Source organism: Medicago sativa, chromosome 8, assembly GCF_051527215.1.
Source record: "Medicago sativa cultivar Bolivia chromosome 8, Bolivia_mono, whole genome shotgun sequence".
NCBI classification, from domain to species: domain Eukaryota; kingdom Viridiplantae; phylum Streptophyta; class Magnoliopsida; order Fabales; family Fabaceae; genus Medicago; species Medicago sativa.
In genome coordinates, this window is record NC_140756.1 from 60,862,414 (window position 1) to 60,882,649 (window position 20,236).

The following is a 20,236-nucleotide window of genomic DNA, read 5'->3' on the forward strand; positions in this document are numbered from 1 at the left end:
GATATTCTTGAAGTGATCACATGATTTAGGTAATGCACACAACAAGAGTAGAGCTTTGTCTTCATTCTCAATTTTCAATCATTGCTCACCAAATGACCAAGGATTTTGTTGAAATTCGTCAATTGCTCCATTATAGATTTTGACTCCGCCATTCGGAATGAATAAAGTTGTGGTTTTAGAAATTGTTTGTAGGCCAATGATTTTGTCAAGTATTAAAAATTTAATATGGACTAAAACATTTCATTTTCTTAATACTGAAAAATTTAATAAGGACTAAAAACAAAATTTGATATATTTATAGAGACTAAAAACATTTTTATCCTTTTTATAGTTAATAATAATGCAACTAAACAAAAATGTTTTCAAGATATATATGTATGTATAGTTAGCGAATGCAACCAACAAACTTGTGTATTTACATTGATTCATTGTTCCTACCGTCGTAGATCAATCCTATGTAAATTGCATTTACCGAAACTGTTATGTTGTATGCAATGTCCAAAATGACATTGTTTCAATCACCATTTTCCTAGTTCAATCAAAAGTCAACATTAACATTGTAAGATGAGATTACAGAATTTTATTTTCTTGGCTCAACACAAAAAACTCCAGCCATATATATTTTCGAAAAAAATTCTATATATAGTATTAAGACTTTACTAACAAATTTATAGATAGCCATGCCTCTATACAATACAAAACCCGTTTTCTTAATCCTTGTTCCACTCCTCATGCTCCATCATGATTGGAATTTATCTTTTGAATTCTCGAATTTTTTTGGTCCATATAGAAACGAAATCATCACCTACCAAGGTGATGCCATTGCATCCAATGGTACCATTCAACTTACTAAAGTAAAAAACGGCATAAACTTGCCATTTAGTGTTGGCAGAGCCTCTTATGCTATTCCAATACGCCTTTATGATCCTAAAATTGGTCTTGCAAGTTTTACAACCACATTCTCTTTTATTGTAAGATCAATTGGACAAATCGTAGGAGATGGAATTGCATTTTTCATTGTTGCACCAAATCACTCGAAGATTCCAGAATCTTCGAGTGGTGGGTATCTTGGCCTTTTTAGTCCCGAGACTGCTTTTAATAGCCTTCAAAATCAAATTGTTGCCGTTGAATTTGATACATTTGCAAATGAGTGGGACCCACCATATGCGCATGTGGGTATTAATGTAAATTCCATCCGTTCGCTACAAACGGTAAGATGGGCAATTGAGAGTGATGATAACATTTTAACAACGGTGGTTGCTAAAATCAAGTATGATGCTCTTTCACATAGGTTAAGCGTTGTTGTAAATTCGGTGAATAGAACTACAATTAGCCTTTTAGAGGTGATTGATTTGAGGGCATTTCTACCGGATTCGGTTATCGTTGGGTTCTCTGGTGCCACAGGAGGATTGGTTGAAACACACGAGATTCTTTCTTGGACTTTCAGCTCTAGTGTGTATTAGAATTAAGTAGGCAACATACCCTACATTTCTAACGAGGGAATTTTCTAACGATTTGTCTTTCATGTGTAAACTTCCACATGTTAAGAAGATTAAATAACAAATTTGTATTGAAACTTGTGTATTTTATATTAAATATATTTTTTTTAATAAATAATTGTTAGTATTCAATAAATAAAGTTTCTACCCTTTTCTAATACTTTCATCTCATATTGATTTGAGGGAATTTCTACCGGATACGGTTATCGTTGGGTTCTTTGGTGCCACAGGAGGATTGGTTGGAACACACGAGATTCTTTCTTGGACTTTCAGCTCTAGTGTGTATTAGAATTAAGTAGGCAACATACCCTACTTTTATAACGAGGGAATTTTCTAACGATTTGTCTTTCATGCGTAAACTTCCACATGTTAAGAAGATTAAATAACAAATTTGTATTGAAACTTGTGTATTTTATATTAAATATATAATTTTTCAATAAATAATTGTTAGTATTCAATAAATAAAGTTTCTACCCTTTTTCTAATACTTTCATCTCATATTGATTTGAGGGAATTTCTACCGGATACGGTTATCGTTGGGTTCTCTGGTGCCACAGGAGGATTGGTTGAAACACACGAGATTCTTTCTTGGACTTTCAGCTCTAGCGTGTATTAGAATTAAGTAGGCAACATACCCTACTTTTCTAATGAGGGAATTTTCTAACGATTTGTCTTTCATGTGTAAACTTCCCTATGTTAAGAAGATCAAACTAACAAATTTGTATTGAAACTTATGTATTTTATATTAAATATATAATTTTTTTTAATAAATAATTGTTAGTATTCAATAAATAAAGTTTCTACCCTTTTTCTAATACTTTCATCTCATATTGCATAAACATTATGTAGCAGTTGTATTGTGTTAGTTTATATCTTGATTTATATAAATGTACTCTGTATTGGGAATTATGATAAGGATGTACTCAATAGGACAATTATATAGTTTGTATTAATTACTAAAATCTTGCTAAACAGGAGTTGTAGGAAAAGTAACTTACACTATTTTAAAAGTAAGTTCAGCATGGTTAAACTTATAATTACCCATAATAGAAGGGTGGCGAAATTTCTGAGAATTTAGCGTGTGATTGGGTTGTGAAAAGAAAATGAAAAAAATAAAAGAAGAGAATGCGAGAAGAGAAAAAAAAGTTAATAATAAATAATAAAATTTAAGAGAATGTTAAACAGTGTCCTTGGGGTATTGGTTAATCATCAAAAAAAAGTAAAGTTTTTGCTAAAAAGTAATGTAATTATTACTTGATAAAAAATGATAGTTTATAGTTACAAGACAGCAATTCTATTTTTGGATTCCTTAACCGGTGCCCGGGGGCACCGGTTAACAAGAACCTAAAATTTAAGGTATTGTTTGATGAGTAAAGGAGAAGAAAATTATATGATGGAGGAACATAGGCAACAAATTAGGATTTTCCATATATCTCAATCATACTAAGAGATTGGTAAAAGTGGTGGGTTCCACTTCTTTTCTCCTGTTTTCAACTAATCACACCGTTTGTCATGGTTAATGTTGTGAAAGTGCCTCAAAATTGAAGAAATTGGAATTCTGGAAGCTGAAAATCGATGGCCGATTTTCAGGGCACTGTGGCCGATTTTGACCTGGTTTATTTGAGCTTTAGGTTCGACATTTATCGGTGGCCGATTTGGTGAGCACGATAGCCGATTTTGCCAGCAGAAAATAAAACAGTGATTTATCTTGGTTTTTCGGGTGTCAAACATTGATTACGTTTGAACCTTTTTAACCGGTGATATCTTATTTTTTCTTGGGAAGGGAAAAAGTAAGCAAAACCCTTGAGAATCGAGGTCCGGGAGTTGTTTTCGCTACGGGAAGGTGTTAGGCACCCATAACGACTATAGTATCCTATAGGAACCGTCTTTAATTTCTACGTGCGCGCTTTATTTTTTAAATGCTATTTTGAAAGAGAATATTAAGCCTAAGAGTTTTCTAAGTGGAGAATTGGAGGGAGAAGAATGTGTTTGAATTTTTATTTTATTTGAATTGAAGGAATTTTGTCCTTGCCTACGTACCCGTTTAAGGAATCAAATCCACCGTAGTTCTCTTCCAAAAAATGTTTTTTTGTTTTTGTTGGTTGGTTTTAAGTTTAAAAATGGGATTTTGAAGAATGAGAGAGAGAGGCCTCAAGGGCATAAGATTGTGAAATTGTGAGGTGGGATTAGTTATTTGGCAAAACAAAAGTCAAAGTATGATTAAAATTCATTGAAATTTGATTAAGAAAATAAAAGAGAATACAATGGGATTTTGGATCCCAAGGTTTATTATGAAAAAGATTTGAGTGAAGTTTGTTCAAGTTTTTTGTTTGGAAAATTGATTTTTCTAAGTATAAATCCTAGGCATTCATCTAAACATACAATCCTAAGCATACATCTAAAAAAAAAATATCTATGTGATGTGTGTGCATGTGTCGGTGCTTGTGTCGGTGTACATCATTAAAGTCCATAGTCCATATTACATCATTGGCCTAGATACATTCTATGGTCTTGCAAGGAAAAAATATAAAGAAATTACAAAACTCCTAGGTCTTTACATACTAAGTTTTGGTAAAGCTTAAAAAATGCAAGGAATAAAGTGAAGGAGGGGATGAAGTATGGGATGCTTTATGGAGTATGAAACCAATAGATGAAATGGTTAGTAATATAAGGCATAAAAGAATAGAGATATAGGCAAGTAAAGCTATCATAACAAAAAGGAAAAAAATGGATATAAAATAAGCAAAAGCAATGTATAATAGACCTAAAATTATTCACCAAGGCAAGGCTTAACTATGACTTATAACTCTCATGGTCCAACATATTTTCAAGACATGAAATCCAGGGTTTAAAATGAGAATCTAAGAGTTATAGTAAGCCTTACATTTTAATGTGAATTTAGACCTATTTACACTATTTGTTCACCCACATTACTTGCAAAGCAAGCAAGTAAACCACATATGCTCATTTTCAACACAAACACAACATTCAAACAGTAAAAAAATTCCACAAGATCATACACCTTGAATTACAACCATCCATCAAGAAAAGGAATCAAATCATGCAATTTTTTAAAGACTTTTTAATGTGAAATTCAAGTGAGAATGCATGAAATTATCACAATATTTTCCATCAAAGCTTTTAGTAAACAAGTAACACGAAAACATCACAAAATTATCAAGAAAATATATGTATATTTCATGGAATTTTCTAAAACAAATTAGTCGTGACAGGGGTGCAATTATCAAAGAAATAATGTGGAAATAGCAAAAAAAAACTAGAGAAAAACGAAAATCTGCAAAGGGACAGGTCCAGGCCCAAAGGAAAGTGGATCCTGGATCATCCAAACGTATCAGGGACGTTGGATTGATCCAGGATTCTAAACCCTAGATCAAACGGCGTGCATAAATGGTCCAGGAGTGAACCAGACCGGTTCGAATGAACCAATTCGGTTCACTCCAATATAAAAGCAGGGGAGACCGGTTTGAATCATTCCAAACCCTAGTTTCTCTTTCTTCTCTTCAGACTCTCTCGTTCTCTCTCACCTTCTATCATGTTTTTCACTCGTTTCTCATGATTTTCGAGTTGTAAACTATGAATTAATCCACAAACCAGCATAGATTGGACACAAAACGTTTCGATCTTGTTATTTTCTGAAGGATGTTGTTCAAACCGTTTTGAACTTGTCATTTTTTGAAGAAAAGTGTCTAAAACGCTTCGATTTTGATATTTCTTGAAGAAAAATGTTCGAAATGATTCGATCTTGTTATTTTTTGAAGAAAAATGTTCGAATCGATTCAATCTTGTTATTTTCTGAAGAAAAATGTTCGAATCGTTCTGATCTTGATATTTTTTTTGAAGAAAGATGCTCGAAACGTTTCGATCTACACTGATTCGAACGGATTTGATTTTAAACCTTCACAAATTCGAAACGTTTCGGATTTTTGAAGCTTTCTTGGAACCAAACCCTAATCAGATTCGTTTTCTATGCTAATGATGATTTTGAACTCTGAATTAAAAAATAAATGGTGAATCTTCATGATTTTGTGTTTTAGGGTTTCGGTTTTCAACTTGTTCAAATCTTTTCAAGCTTTTCATTTGGATTCACCGTTCATTTTCAATACGAACCTTCGATGATGAATATAACCAAGAAATGAGAAGGTTTTACGTGTTTACCTGAATTTGCTTGGAGATTCGAACAAATAGATCCTTGCGAGCTTTTGATTCCTCTGGTAAGCTTCGAAACCGAAAATAAATCGGTGCTTGATCTTCTTCTTCTTCGAACTGGTTTGATTCTGCTTCGATCTCTCTTCTTCTTCACTCCTCCGAACTGTGATCGCACAATTTCTTCGATCTTGTGCTTGAATTGCAGTTCTATCAATTCGATGATGAAGATTCGAACTCGAATCTCTGAGAATTGCAGCGAATTAGTTTCAATTCGATTCAATTCTTTGTTCTGGAAACTTAGGGTTTTTCATTGTGTTCTTCGTGTTCTTGGAGAATTGGGGAAAACGGTTACGATTTTGATCTATTTGGGAGAAGAGAGAGAAATGGAAAAGTGTTTGTGGTGATTTGGCACATTGTGATTGATTCTGTTACTGTGATTGATGATGTGGCCTATTTATAGCTGACATGTGTGATGATTGAACCAATAGTTTGCTGACACCTGTTCTGGACTGTAACTAACTCGTCCTTGGCTGAAAATTGGCTTGAGGGCCTTTCTGCAAAATTGAAAATTACAAGGATCTATCTACAAAATGATAAAAAGGACTAAAAAACAATACTGGACAAAAATAGGACTATTTTGCAATTTGTAAAAATAAAAGACTTAAAAAAAAGATGAAATTCGAAATGAGCAAAAAAAGGACTTGAAAATAAAATTTGAAACAAGAAAAAGGACTTGAATGCAATTTTTAGAAGTTTGAGGACTTTTAAGAAAAAAACAAAATAAAAAATAAAAATTGGACTAAAAATTGGTAAATTTGACTAAACGTAAAGTGAAACGATTAAAATTGACAAAACGGACTAAAATGAACCAATTACCTAAAATGAGGTACTTTAAAATAACCTCTCACTGCCGAAATTTCGTGTGAAATGACCAAAATGCCCCTGGGGACTAAAACGACTAAAAATGACTCAGATGCAATTCTAAAATGGATTTTTAACAGGGAATTGAAGCAAGAGCTTATTCAAACAAATTAAAAGACTCAGAGACAATTTTAAGAGATTAAACAGAGCTTTAACACATGAAAAGACCAAAACGCCCCTAGGGGATAAACTGACTCAAAATGACTTCGAATACAATCTTTGAAATGGATTTTGACATAGAGTTGAAGTAAAGACTTATTCAAACTATTTGAAAGGACTCAAACAATTTTTAAAAGACTGAAAGAAAATTTAACATAGGAAATGACTAAAATGTCCTTTTATGTGAATTTTGCAAGTAATATTGAAATAAAATGCAAAGAAAGATGTAATTGATCAGAGACATATCAAGTGACTTGAAATACAAGAAAAGAAGAATTGAGTTAGTATTTTTAGGTCCAAAATTAGGGTATAACAAACAGAAATCTCTTTTGATATCTCTTTTGTAAGGTTACTCATCATTATAGTAAAACAGAGGGCTGCTCTCTCCTCCAGACTAGGTCAATTTGGACCGAACTGGGTCAACAAATTCTTTTGTGTTCTCTCTTTCTTTCTCTCGCTGTTTTCTACTTTTGGCTTGTGTTTAAGTGTTATCCACTTTTATTTTGGTTGCTTGATTATTCCTTGCTCAACACATCAAGTTTGTTATTGGTGTGAGTTTTCATCGAATTCACAACAATTGGCGCCCACCGTGGGGCAAGGGTCAATGGATAATCTAGTACCATGGGTTCGAAGTGGGATATTGAGAAATTTGTTGGAGATAACAATTTTGGGTTATGGAAGGTAAGGATGGAAGCAATGTTAATACAGCAGAAGTGTGAGAAAGCTTTGAAGGGTGAAGGTGCGTTACTGGTCACCATGTCACGAGCGGAGAAGTCCGAGATGGTGGACAAGGCCATGAATGCCATTGTCTTGTGCCTCGAGAATAAAGATTTGAGAGAAGTAGCGAAGGAAACAACTGCGACATCGATGTGGTAAAAGTTCGAATATTTGTATATGACAAAGTCTTTGGCTCATCGGCAAGTCCTAAAGTAACAACTTTACTCTTTCAAGATGGTAGAGTCAAAGGCCATCATGGAGCTACTTGTGGAGTTTAACAAAATCATTGGTGATTTGGAGAACATTGAGATGTGTGTTGAGGATGCGGGTGTTCTGATGGTGTGGTGTTGTTTGGAGGATGAAGAAAGTGATGTGTCTCACCTTGGGATTGATGCCTAGTGGAGCGATGGTCGTCTGGAGAGACGTTAAACACTCAACATCAGCCTGGAGAGGCGGTGGTAAGAATACTCATGGTCAGTCTGGAGAGTCGGAGGCAACAATATTCATGACCTACCTATTGAGGTGGAGTTTCAAGGTTGAAGACATAGTGGTATGTACGCATTAGCTAGTTGAGGTAGAGTACGCTCAGCTTGAGGTGGAGTTGAACACACCGGTAATGGTACGACTATGGAGGACCTTGGGTGCTATGCTCTATGTTGAGGAACGAATATCTTCATGAAGATGAAAGGCATTCCGGAGGTTGAATAATGTATAGCACACCTTGCGGGATACCCTAAAAAAAAGGCCAAGGGTGATTGGATGCAAGGAGACCTTCAAGGAAGCGGGAGATGTCCTGTGTTGAAGATGTTATGGTGAATGTTTGTGGAACTACCTAAAATTCCCAGCGTAGTTGGACTGCAAGAACCTTCGAGAAGGTGGAAGACATTTCGGTGGCTAAAGGGATTGAGGTGTGTACTTGTGGATTACTCTAAAAGCCAAAGGTGATTGGGCACAACTAGATCTTCAAGGAAACGGGAGATGTCCTGTGTTGAAGAAGTATGGTATAGTCTTGTACAACTACGTGAAATTCCTTGAGTAGTTTGATACAAGGATCTTCGAGAAGGCGGAAGACATTCCGATGGCTGAAGAGGTTAAGGTGTGCACTTGTGAAACTACCTAAAATTCCTTGAGTAGTTTGGACACAAGGATCCTCAAAAGGGCGGAAGGCATTCCGATGGTTGAAGAGGTTAGGGTGTAAACTTGTAAAGCTACTTGGTGTAGTGGGAAGCAAGGGAAAGAGCAGCAAGGTGGTTGATGGTTTAACATCATCACTAATTTAGAGTCAAGGTGGAGATTGTTATGAAAGTGCCACAAAATTGAAGAAATTGGAATTCTGGAAGCTGAAAATCGGTGGCCGATTTTCAGGGAACGGTGGCCAACTTTGACCTATTTTATTTGAGCTTCAGGTTTGACATTTATCGGTGGCCGATTTGGTGAGCACGGTGGCCGATTTTTCCAGCAGAAAATAAAACATAAACGTATTTTCGGGCCTAAATTTGTTCCAGTTTTATTGAGGATACTTTTACTATAAATATAGACTTTGTATTAGTGTAAACCTTGATATAGAGGGGGCTGAAACTAGGGTTTAGAAAGGCAACAACAAAACTAGGGTTTGTATAGAGTTTGTCTCTTGGGAACAAACACTAGGGTTTGAGGCTAAATTCACCTTAGGAAACACTATTAGGATTGAGTCTCTTGGTTACGGGAAGAGATTGGGACTTTGGGTAGAATTAGGCGGGAGACTTATTCTTGTAACCCATTGATATCTCTTTTGTAAGGTTATTCATCATTATAGTGAAACGGAAGGCTGCTCTCTCCCCCAGACTACGTTAATTTGGACCGAACTGGGTCAACAAATTCTTTTGTGTTCTCTCTTCCTTTCTCTCATTGTTTTCTACTTTTGGCTTTGGTTTAATTTCTATCCACTTTGATTTTGGTTGATTGATTATTCCTTGCTCCACACATCAAGTTTGTTATTGGTGTGAGTTTTCATCGAATTCACAACAGTTAAAACCGTGGCTATAATATTGATTGTAGTTTTTCCCCAAAACTTTGCCAAACATAAAATATAGTTGTAGAAGAATTTCACAATTGCAAGTGGTTTTAAATCTCAACAATCGATGTCATATTGGTCGGTTAATATACATCTTCAAAATGTCAGTCCTAAACAATCTCTACCAATGGCATGTTGTAAGTGCGTGCAATCCGCATCCTAATTAGAGCTAGTGTGCTAAACATATTTTGTCGTTTCAATTAGGCAATTCGATTATCAAATAATAAAATGTACGTAGAGTATCATATTCACATGAATTGTCGTTTCAACTAGCCAATTCGTGTTACTCATTTAAGAACAGATAACAATAAATAAAACAATAAAATAAAAGATAAAGAGGGAAGTTTGTGCAATTTGACATGTTTTCTCATAGAGATAGTTTAGAAGTAACATGTTTTTCATTGCAGAATGTTAGTGGCGCTTAGGATTCTTCGAATCCCCTCTATTCATTTGTTGGAATTAAATAATAGTTAAGCATTATTCAAGGATTGGTTAAAAGTCTTCCATTTAAGTGATGTGTTCGTGGGTTTTTATTTCCCTTTCAGCTGTCAAGTTGCACATGTTTATCACACAAAGGTGATACGCGGGCTACGACATAGGGTCGTCAATCATATAGGGTCCGTAGACCTTTGTAAGGATTATTAGTGTGGGTTCTTTCTCTTTCAAAGGTAAGTGAAACAAAAAGAAGAAGAATTCCTAAATTGTCATCTAAAGCCTCTCTTTAATCTATGAATCTTATAAGTACATCAACATACTCTCCATCTCAGTAATTTTACAAACGGACAGTCCTATCACGTCTATCTTACCGAGGTTGTACGAAGAGTAAAGTTATTATGTTAGTTCAATTACCGTTGTTACTACTGTTGAAGCAAAAATCTTTTTGATGAATGTTTTAACGATAACAAACCTCGTGGAATAAATAATAAGTTTTATGAATGGTGTTCTACTGATGATTGCACTTGAGTTTTTGTGATAAGAACAGGAATCACATAAGTGGATAAGCTAGAAGCCACCCACATCAATAAGTGCATCATATCTACTCAACAATGAAAGAATGAATATATCATCAGTTGAAACAACCAGATCATATCTCAATGAAGATTCATAGCTCAAGAATCATGATGGAAGAACTTGAATCATGATGAAAGAACTTACATCACAAGCTACACAAGAATGTGCTTGAAGTTATGTGACAAAATTCACATTGAGTTTTGTGCTATATGATCTGAAGATAGGTAAACAAGATAAAAGGAAACATGCATACAAGCTAGGAAGATTCTCAGAACCTCCTCAAAGTATCACACTTCCAAAGCTTCTGAAGATAAGAAGTTCAGAGTTCAGAATGTTCATATGAACAGAGTTCAGAATGTTCATATGAATGGAGTTCATAATAATCATGAACATTAACCCTGAATATATCCAGAAATATTAAAGGATTACTTCATGGATAAACAAGAATATTTCAAGTCATCGGTTACAAGCAATGATGCAAAGAAATATTCTTTTGGACTTCAAAGAAAGAATCATCTTGTTTGTCAAAACAAATGATCTCTCCTTTATATGCTTCAAGTAGTTTTTGAAGGGAATAAAGAAATAACCTTCATAAGGTTCAAAGTGTTGAAGAACATTAGTATGTTTATGAACATCAGAAAGTTCAGCACAAAGTACAACCATCAAAAAGGAAGGAACCCAGAAGAAACACTCTGAAGTTCATATGTATGAACCCAGGAGTTCAGAAGGTTGTTTAGAAGGTTGCTCAGAAGGTTCATTAGAGCAAACTCATAAATCAATATCCACACCAAGAACATGCAAGAACAGATGTGACATGAACATATCTTATGCATACAATGATTTTAACTTTGGATCAAGAAATCATTAAAGGCATCTATGGTGATTAAAGGATTAATGGACTTGGATAGTTCTTGATATTTGTGTGTTCATGAGTGATTAACTAAGACACAAACAAATTATAAATCAAACCAAGAATCAAGTTATCAAAGAACATGAAAACTTATGAACTCAGTCAGAGTTCAGAAGGTTAGTCAGAGTTCAGAAAGTTAAAAGAGTTCATAAGGTTGGACAGAGTTCAGAAGGTTGTTCATGATGAACATCAAGAACCAGGCCCAGATATTCATGAACAAAATGAAGAACATGCAAGGTCTACGTGACTTAAATAAAAGCCCAGTAAAGTACAATGACTAATATCAATCAAGGAATAAAGGCATTTAATTGATTAAAGTCAAAGAGGGCATCTTCAATGTTCATTCAAGACTATGAACATTTGAAGTACAAAACATTAGGAATATTCCATCAAGAATATCATCCTAGATGTTTTCCAAGCTGCACTTCATAAATGTTTCACTATTAGGATTTGATTACATCAAATGAAAGTCTTACAAATCATTCTAAGTGAAACAAAAAGGAACATTCTGATGTCCCTTGAGTTCAGAAAGTTCGATCCTGCTCCATGCTTTTTCTGACATGAACAGTACAGTTGTTGGAAAGAAAAAGGCAAAGCCTAAAGCAAGATCAAGTCTGAGTCAACAAGATTTCGACACATAAGGGAGTTGGTACTGTACAAAGCAAACCAAATCCCCTAAAGCATGGAAGTGAAGTGACAGCACCACTTTATGAGATCCTGCACTAGTTCCAAGACAGATTTCAAAGAAGATCTGATCCAGGAACATCTGAAGTACGTCCAAGAACAATCTTCATAGTACAACCCAGAAATTCATGTGATATTCATATGATGAAACCCAGAAACACATCTGGCCCTTCATCCACATGAACCCAGATGAAGATCATGATGAACACAACAACATTCTGAAGTATTCTCACGAACACAACAACATTCTGAAGTATTTCAGCTTGCCCAGATTTTCAAGTAAAAGTTAGTGGGTCCCAGGACACATGGCACAAGACCATTGGACACCCTACAACGGCTATATGAGCCCAAAAACTCTATAAATAGAGATCAAGGCCTCAGCATAACATGCACCATTGCAAAGAAACAAGAAAAACAACATGAACATTGTTGTGAAGCTTTAGCAAAAAATTGATCATCACAAAGATTCGAAGAAGTCTTTTCAAGTGTAAATCAATTATCTTTCTCTTATCTTTTCAAAGATAAGTTCTTCTTCTTCTTCTTCTGTTTGTTTCACAAACATTCAAACTCCAAACATCTTGTAAAGTCTCATCTAGCTTTAGGGGTACTAAAGTGTAGTTTGAGTTGAAGGTGTAAAAGTCTAAGTGGGTAACTTAGCAAGAAGAAAAGAAAGTCTCATCTAGCTTTAGGGGTACTAAAGTGTTAGTTTGAGCAGAAGATGTAAAAGTCTAAGTGGGTAACTTAGCAAGAAGAAAAGAAAGTCGCATCTAGCTTTAGGGGTACTAAAGTGTTAGTTTGAGCAGAATTTGTAAAAGTCTAAGTGGGTAACTTAGCAAGAAGGTGCATGCCTGCTGAGGCTTAGAGAATACAGGGTTGTAACTATTCAGGTGAACAAAGATTGTAAGGTGCAGGATTTGAGAAGTTATCTCAAACATCATAGTGGAAACTCTCACAAGATTGTGAGGAGTGGACTAACCCACATTGGGGGAACCACTATAAATCTCTGTGTGTTTATTCTCTCTTCCCTATACTCTTTATTTACAGTATACACATCACACACAAACACATTTATTTATTTATTTAAACTGTTTTTGTACTAACACTTCAGAACGTTCTGAAGTCAGTCTCCAAACTTAACCATTCCAAGTTCACAACTTGAGAATCAATTTTAAGTTACAGGTTTAATTTAAAAGGGTCACAATTCAAACCCCCCCTTCCTTGTGACTATTATATCCACTTCAACTGGCATCAGAGCCTGCCTCTATGGTTTGAGCACTTAACAGTGTATGAGGAAAAGATCCAGAAGGAAGTGATGTCTAAACCTGCAAATCAAAGTGCATGTTGTTATACCCTAATTTTGGACCTAAAAATACTTGTCCAATTCTTCTTTTCTTGCATTATAAGTCATTTGATTTGTATCTGATCAGTTACATCTTTCTCTGCATTTTATTTCAATGTTATTTGCAAAATTCATGTGAAAGGGTATTTTAGTCATTTCCTGCATTCAATTCATTCTAATCCTTGAAAATTGTTTGAGTCTTTCCTTGTTTTAATCTCATGTCAAAATCCATTTTTTAAATTGCATTTGAAGTCATTTTAAGTCAGTTGTGCCCCTAGGGGCATTTTAGTCTTTTCATGTGTTAAAACCCTGTTTAAATTCTAAAAATTTGTCTCTGAGTCTTTTAATTTGTTTGAATAAACTCTTGCTTTAATCCCTTGTTTAAAAATCATTTTAAAATTGCATTTGAGTCGTTTTTAGTCGTTTTAGTCCCTAGGGGCGTTTTGGTCATTTCACATAATATTTCTGATTCGTTTTAATCTGCTTTGTTGTTTTTAATCGTCTCATTTTACGTTAATTTTCAATTTACTTTTTCAATTCAATTTTTGTTTTAATTTTCATTTTAGTCCGCGCACTTTTGTTATTTACATTTTAATCCTTTTTAGTTTGTTAGAGTCCAAGTGCCACGTGTCCAAATGCTATTGGTCCTTAAGAGTTTGTTACAAGTCTAGTGCCACATGTCTCTATCCTATTGGACCAAGGTCAATGACTTAGCCTATATAAGTCAAACCATGGTCAATTTTTTTCATTAACCAATCATTTTTTACAAATTCCACAAAAAAATCACAAACTTTTTCTCCCATTTTTTTCCTCTTTCTCTCTCCTCTAACTAACTCATCTTCAACCTCTCAATTTTCTCTTTCCTCCATAACCACCTTCCACCACCATAAAACCTCCATAACCACCACTCAAACCACCTTCAACCACCGCAACTAACTAAAAACCACCACTAATCAAACCGTTCAGCTTCCCAATCTTCCACCTTCTCCGTCGATAACGTCGTATCGTCTTTCTTCTTCGCGTAAACTCGGTGCTTCCTTCAAATTCGTCACAATCTCCACCACCGATGACTTGATCCACCTATCAAATCTCTTTTGTGCCTGAACAGATTTTCGTTGCTCCTCCCCTGTTCTTCCCATTACGTTCCACAATCGTCTTGTTCGCCGTCACGGCCCTCGCCGTCGCCACCGCAGAGATACCTCCTGTCCTCACAGTCGGTCGATTCCAATCACCGATCGTAACCGAACGAAAAACGCGAAGAAGCTTCAGGAAGGTGGATCTGAGTTCCAGCAAGAAAGAGTGAAAGAGTCAATTTGTGGAAGAGAAGAAGGCGGGCGAACCAGATTAGAAGCTGAAGCCGATCTCAGTGTAAAGAGGTAACAACTTTCTTTCAGTACTGTTCGTTGTTTTTCCAGAAAATTACGATTCCTAAATTGATAGAGTGAGGCTGTTTGTTTGATTTTCTTGGAATTCCAATTCGATATTCGTATAGAGGACGAGAAAGTGGTTTTAGAAGGTGAAAAAGTGAAAAGAAACGGTATAGTTTTCACTCCAGCACGGTGGTGCCACCGCCGGCCGCCGTGCTGGAAAGTCTCACGCCGTCGGAGAAGATGAATTGGGGGCGGCCGTTTTCATGCCTGTAGAGAGAAGGGAGTAATTTTTTTTTTAGGAGGAAAGGTGTTATAACGTAAATGATTTTTTTACAGCCTCCTTCACATATGTATCATGACCCATGACCCATGGCTCTTGACCCAGACCCATAACCCATTTCTGCACTTTGGGTTGGGCTTGGGCCTAGTTTCATTGATAAATTCATGATACCTTACTTTCTTGCTATAGGAACACTGTATTTTTGCTGCCTGAGCCGCTATATTGTTTAACTTTCATGCAAAGAACCCAAAAATTTTACCAAGGCATTTCTTGACATTCCTAGTTGTTTTGATGTTTTTTTTTTATGATAATCCTGATTAAAAAAATGTGTGATAATATCTTGTTTCTTGCCAACGTTTTCTTGATGAATCTTGTGTAATTTTTACCAAACTTTGATCATGTATTTTTGTTACTATGTGATATGGATGCTTGAAATTTGATTTTGTGACTGGTCTACCCCTGGAAATGTCTATGATTTTATTACTTTGAGTGTTTAAATATTGTTTTCTTGTTTTACAAATAATGCGAGTATTCGTGTGAAAACAAAGTGGAAAAAAGGCCTAAAAATATGCTAGGAGGCTTGGCTTGATAGGTCCTCTTAATTCTTGTGTTGGGACTGAAATGAAACTCTTTGGGAACTTGTTAAAATATGAAGATTATAGGTCTTGTTCAAGCCTTGCGTTGTGGGTGAATTTTTAGGCCTATTTTGCACTACTTTTGCCATGTTTTGTAGTATTTTTCTTACTTTTGTTATAGTGATATTTCCTTGCTTTTATCTCTTGATGTTATCATGTGCTACTAACCATTTGTTCATTGTTTCATATTCATCATAAGCATCTTCATTTCATCTCATATTCATCTCTATTTTCTTTCTTGCGATTTAATTTGTACCAAAGTTAGAATGTAAACACTTAGGAGTTCTTGTAATATTTTACTTTCATGCTTTTAATTTCTTGGCAAAGAGGCCATAGAATGTATCTAGGGTATGATGTAAAGGACAATGGACTCTAATGATGTACACCGACACAAGCACCGACACATGCACACACATCACTATAATATAGCTAGAATATGCATGTTTAGATGTATGTTTAGGATTGTATGTTTAGATGAATGCCTAGGACTTATACTTAGAAAAAACCAATTTTCCAAACAAATATGAACAACTTCACTCAAACATTTTTCATAATAAACCTTGGGGTCAAAACCCCATTGAATTTTTCTTTTATTTTCTTAATCAAATTTCAACAAACTTTAATCATACTTTGACTTGTTTTTGCAAATAACTAATTGAACCTCACTCTTTTCTAAATCTCATGCCCTTGAGGCCTCTTTCTATTCTTTCAAAATCCATTTTCAAACTTAAAATCAACCAACAAAAACAAAAAACTTTTTTTGAGAGAGAACTACGGTGGATTTGATCCCTTAAACGGGTACGTAGGCAAGGAACAAAATTCCTTCAATTCAACTAAAATAAAAATCCAAAAACATTCTTCTCCCTCCAATTCTTCATTTAGTAACTCTTAGGTGTAAATATCATTTCAAAATAGCATTTAAAAATAAAGCGCGCGCGTAGAAATTAAAGACGGTTCCTATAGGTTACTATAGTCGTTGTGGGTGCCTAACACCTTCCCGTAGCGAAAACAACTCCCGGACCTCGATTCTCAAGGGTTTTGCTTACTTTTTCCCTTCCCAAGAAAAAATAAGATATCACCGGTTTAAAAGGTTCAAACGTAATCAATGTTTGACACCCGCAAACCAAGATAAAACAGCTGGCGACTTCACTGGGGATATTCGAGAGTTACGCCTAGTCTTTATTTCCACGCTTGCGCTTGTGTTTTTTACTTGCTTCTTTTACTTGCTTTCCTATATGAATAAATGTTTAATTTCTTGCAAACGTGTGGGGTGAGAATATCAAAAGTCCTGCACCCGGGCTGAGTGAACTTAGGATTTAGGGGGGATATAATCGACAATTCATTCCGGGGGTTGCCTCGTGTTTTGGATTATGCGATCAATCCCACATAGCTGAGGCATTTTGGAGGTGATGTTGTCGGCGCGAGTTGTCGCGTTTAGGCACTTTACTTCTAATTGTTCTATGACGCTATGAACCGTAGATAACCAAACCCATCCATGGCCATTTTCTAGGACGTAGTGCGGAGGCTAAACCGGGTGTTGTCTCGAGTTTTAGTCGTCACGCGATACTACACTCAAGTTAGACCTTCCACGTATAATCATGGAGCGAGGGTTGTCTCGTGACACCATGAGATACGTCGGAGAGGTTGCAACTTGGGAACCTTTTTAGAACCCGGTTACTATATCCTAAAGCCCTAGTTTCACCGGACACCGTGTCCACCCATGACTCCTCGACTTTGAACTTCAAACCCACCATGTTTTCTCCGAACTTGAACATAATCATGCATTCATGCATACATGCATACATGCATAAACTTTTTGTCATGCATTGTTATCGAAGGGCTTAGACAAGTTGAAATTGTAAACATTGTAGGGATGAAGATGACTAAATCCTACAAGTTCAAGGAAGTGGATTTGGCTAGTTTGAGAGATTTGGCACTCAAGATTGAGGATCCGACTGGTTTCCGACGTCGCTACGGGGCTTTACTTCCTATTCTCCATACTAATGTGGATGAGAAGCTTGTGCACACTCTAGTGCAATTCTATGATCGGAAGTATCGGTGCTTTACTTTCCCCAACTTTCAGTTGGTGCCTACTCTAGAGGCTTATTCTTCCTTGATGGGTTTATCTATTGCTAAGGGGATACCTTTCTCAGGACCTGAAAATCCTCTTCCTCCATTGGTTATTGCTAAAGATCTCTATCTCAAGACCACCGATGTCTCCAAGAATCTTGTCACTAAGGCACGCATCCGAGGGTTCACTTCAGAGTATCTTCTTGGGAAAGCCAACCTCAATACCACTTGTCAGGACACTCTTGAGGCTATTCTTGCACTTCTCATCTATGGGCTTATTCTCTTTCCGAATCTTGATGGCTTCGTGGACATGAATGCTATTATGATCTTCCACTCCAAGAATCCGGTTCCTACTTTGCTAGCTGACACATACCATGCTATTCACGATCGTTCCAACAAAGGTCGTGGATACATTCTTTGTTGTGTGCCTCTCCTCTATAGGTGGTTTATTTCGCACCTTCCGCAGTCTTTCCACGACAATCCGAGGAATTGGTCTATTTCACAAAGGATTATGGCTCTCACTCCTAATGAAGTGGTTTGGCTCACTCCCGCTTCTAGGGTCAAGGAAATCATCTTGGGTGGTGGAAAGTTTCTTAATGTACCTCTTCTCGGTACCCGGGGTGGAATCAACTATAACCCGGAGCTTGCTTTGCGACAATTCGGTTTCCCGATGAAGGGTAAACCTATCAATCTTGCTACAGCTCCTTACTTCTTTCACTACTCCAATGCCCCCACCAGAATTAGAGAAGATTTCATGCAAGCTTGGACCAAACTTCGGAAGAAAGAGGTAAAGCATATGGGTGTAAGGTCCGGTATCGCTCATGAGGCCTATACACAGTGGGTGATAAACCGAGCTGAGGAGGCTGGTACGCCTTACCCCTCTATGAGATATGTGTCTGCAACTGTTCCTACCATGCCTTTGCCTCTACTCCCACCTACCCAGGAGATGTATCAGGAGCACCTAGCTATGGAGAGTCGGGAGAAGCATCAGTGGAGAGCTAGATACTATGAGGCTGAGAATTTGATCATGACTTTGGATGGAAAGGATGAGCAGAAGACTCATGAGGTCTTAACACTGAAGAAAGAGTTAGCTAAGGCTAGGAGAGAGATTGAGGAGAAAGATAGGCTGCTTATGAGGGACTCTAAGAGAGCTAGGGGTGCCCGTGACTTCTACGCACGATACTGCGACTATGAGTCCGACTCTGAGGACGACGCTTCCACTTCCTATGCTTGAGGATTTCCATTTCCTGTTGTTATTTCCATTTGTTCATGTTGGATTTGCCTTGTAAAACTATATGTTAGTTGTTTGATTCCCGTTTATGTTAATTATTGTTTAGTAATGTTTACGAGTTCATAATTTGTCTAAAACCCTTCGATAACCTAAAAAGAGTCTTTTTGCATATACATCAGCACATTTCATGCATCATATGCATTCATTGACCACAAAAAACTTCTCTCGTGCTCATTGCCTCCTGGTTTTGTCCGCCGCAGTCTGAAAAGTGGCTCGTGTTCGCAAAGTCTACCAACCAGATAGAATTCATCAGACAAGATTTCACAAGAGAAGGATAATGGCTAACTTTGAAGAAGAAAATGCTCAGCTCCGTGCCGAATTGGCTGCTATGAAAGAAGACTTGGCTAAAGCTCACGACGCTATGTCCGCTATGATGGCTGCACAGGAACAACCAGCCACTTCTGTTCCAGTTACTGCTGAGGTGATTCCCTCTATCCCACTGTCTACTGTGGCTACTGATGCTCGTTTTGTTATGCCCAACGGCCGTCCTTATGGTCTCTCAGCTTACTATTCTCCTAATACTGCTGCTGGTGTCTCTGGTTTTGCTGGTCAAGGACAGATTCCTGTGTCTACTGCTATGCCTCAAGTAACTACTGTTGTTACCGACCCTATTGTACACACTGTGCAACAGGTGATTGATGTCGATACTCCGCGTGGACAAGATCCCGCAATGGAAGCTATGAAGAGACAGTTAAGGGAGTTGGCTGGAGAACTCCGTGAGGTCAAGGCTAGCCGAGGAAACAACGGTGCTCCTGCTAAAGCTCGTGACCTGTGCTTGGTATCCCGATTTGAGGTTCCGAAGAAATTCAAAGAGCCAGAATTTGACAAGTACAATGGGACTTCTTGCCCACATAACCATGTTATCCGGTATGTCCGAAAGATGGCTAACTATGCCGACAATGATGCACTGATGATCCACTGCTTTCAAAGTAGCTTGACAGATGATGCAGCAGATTGGTACACTAGTCTGAGCAAAGATAACATCCATACCTTTGAGGAACTCGCTGCTGCTTTTGAAGGTCAATATGAGTTCAACACCCGTCTGAGGCCAAATAGAGACTCTCTTAAAGCCTTGTCTCAGAAATCAGATGAAACCTTCCGAGAATATGCTCAGAGGTGGAGAGGGGCAG

The 20,236-nt window shown here is 36.8% G+C and overlaps 1 pseudogene; it reads left to right on the plus strand.

Annotated features, from left to right (window-relative positions):
* The first annotated feature begins 680 nt into the window (after positions 1–680).
* Positions 681–1,463, plus strand: LOC146900163 (lectin 7 pseudogene; annotated as a pseudogene).
* The last annotated feature ends 18,773 nt before the right edge of the window (positions 1,464–20,236 follow it).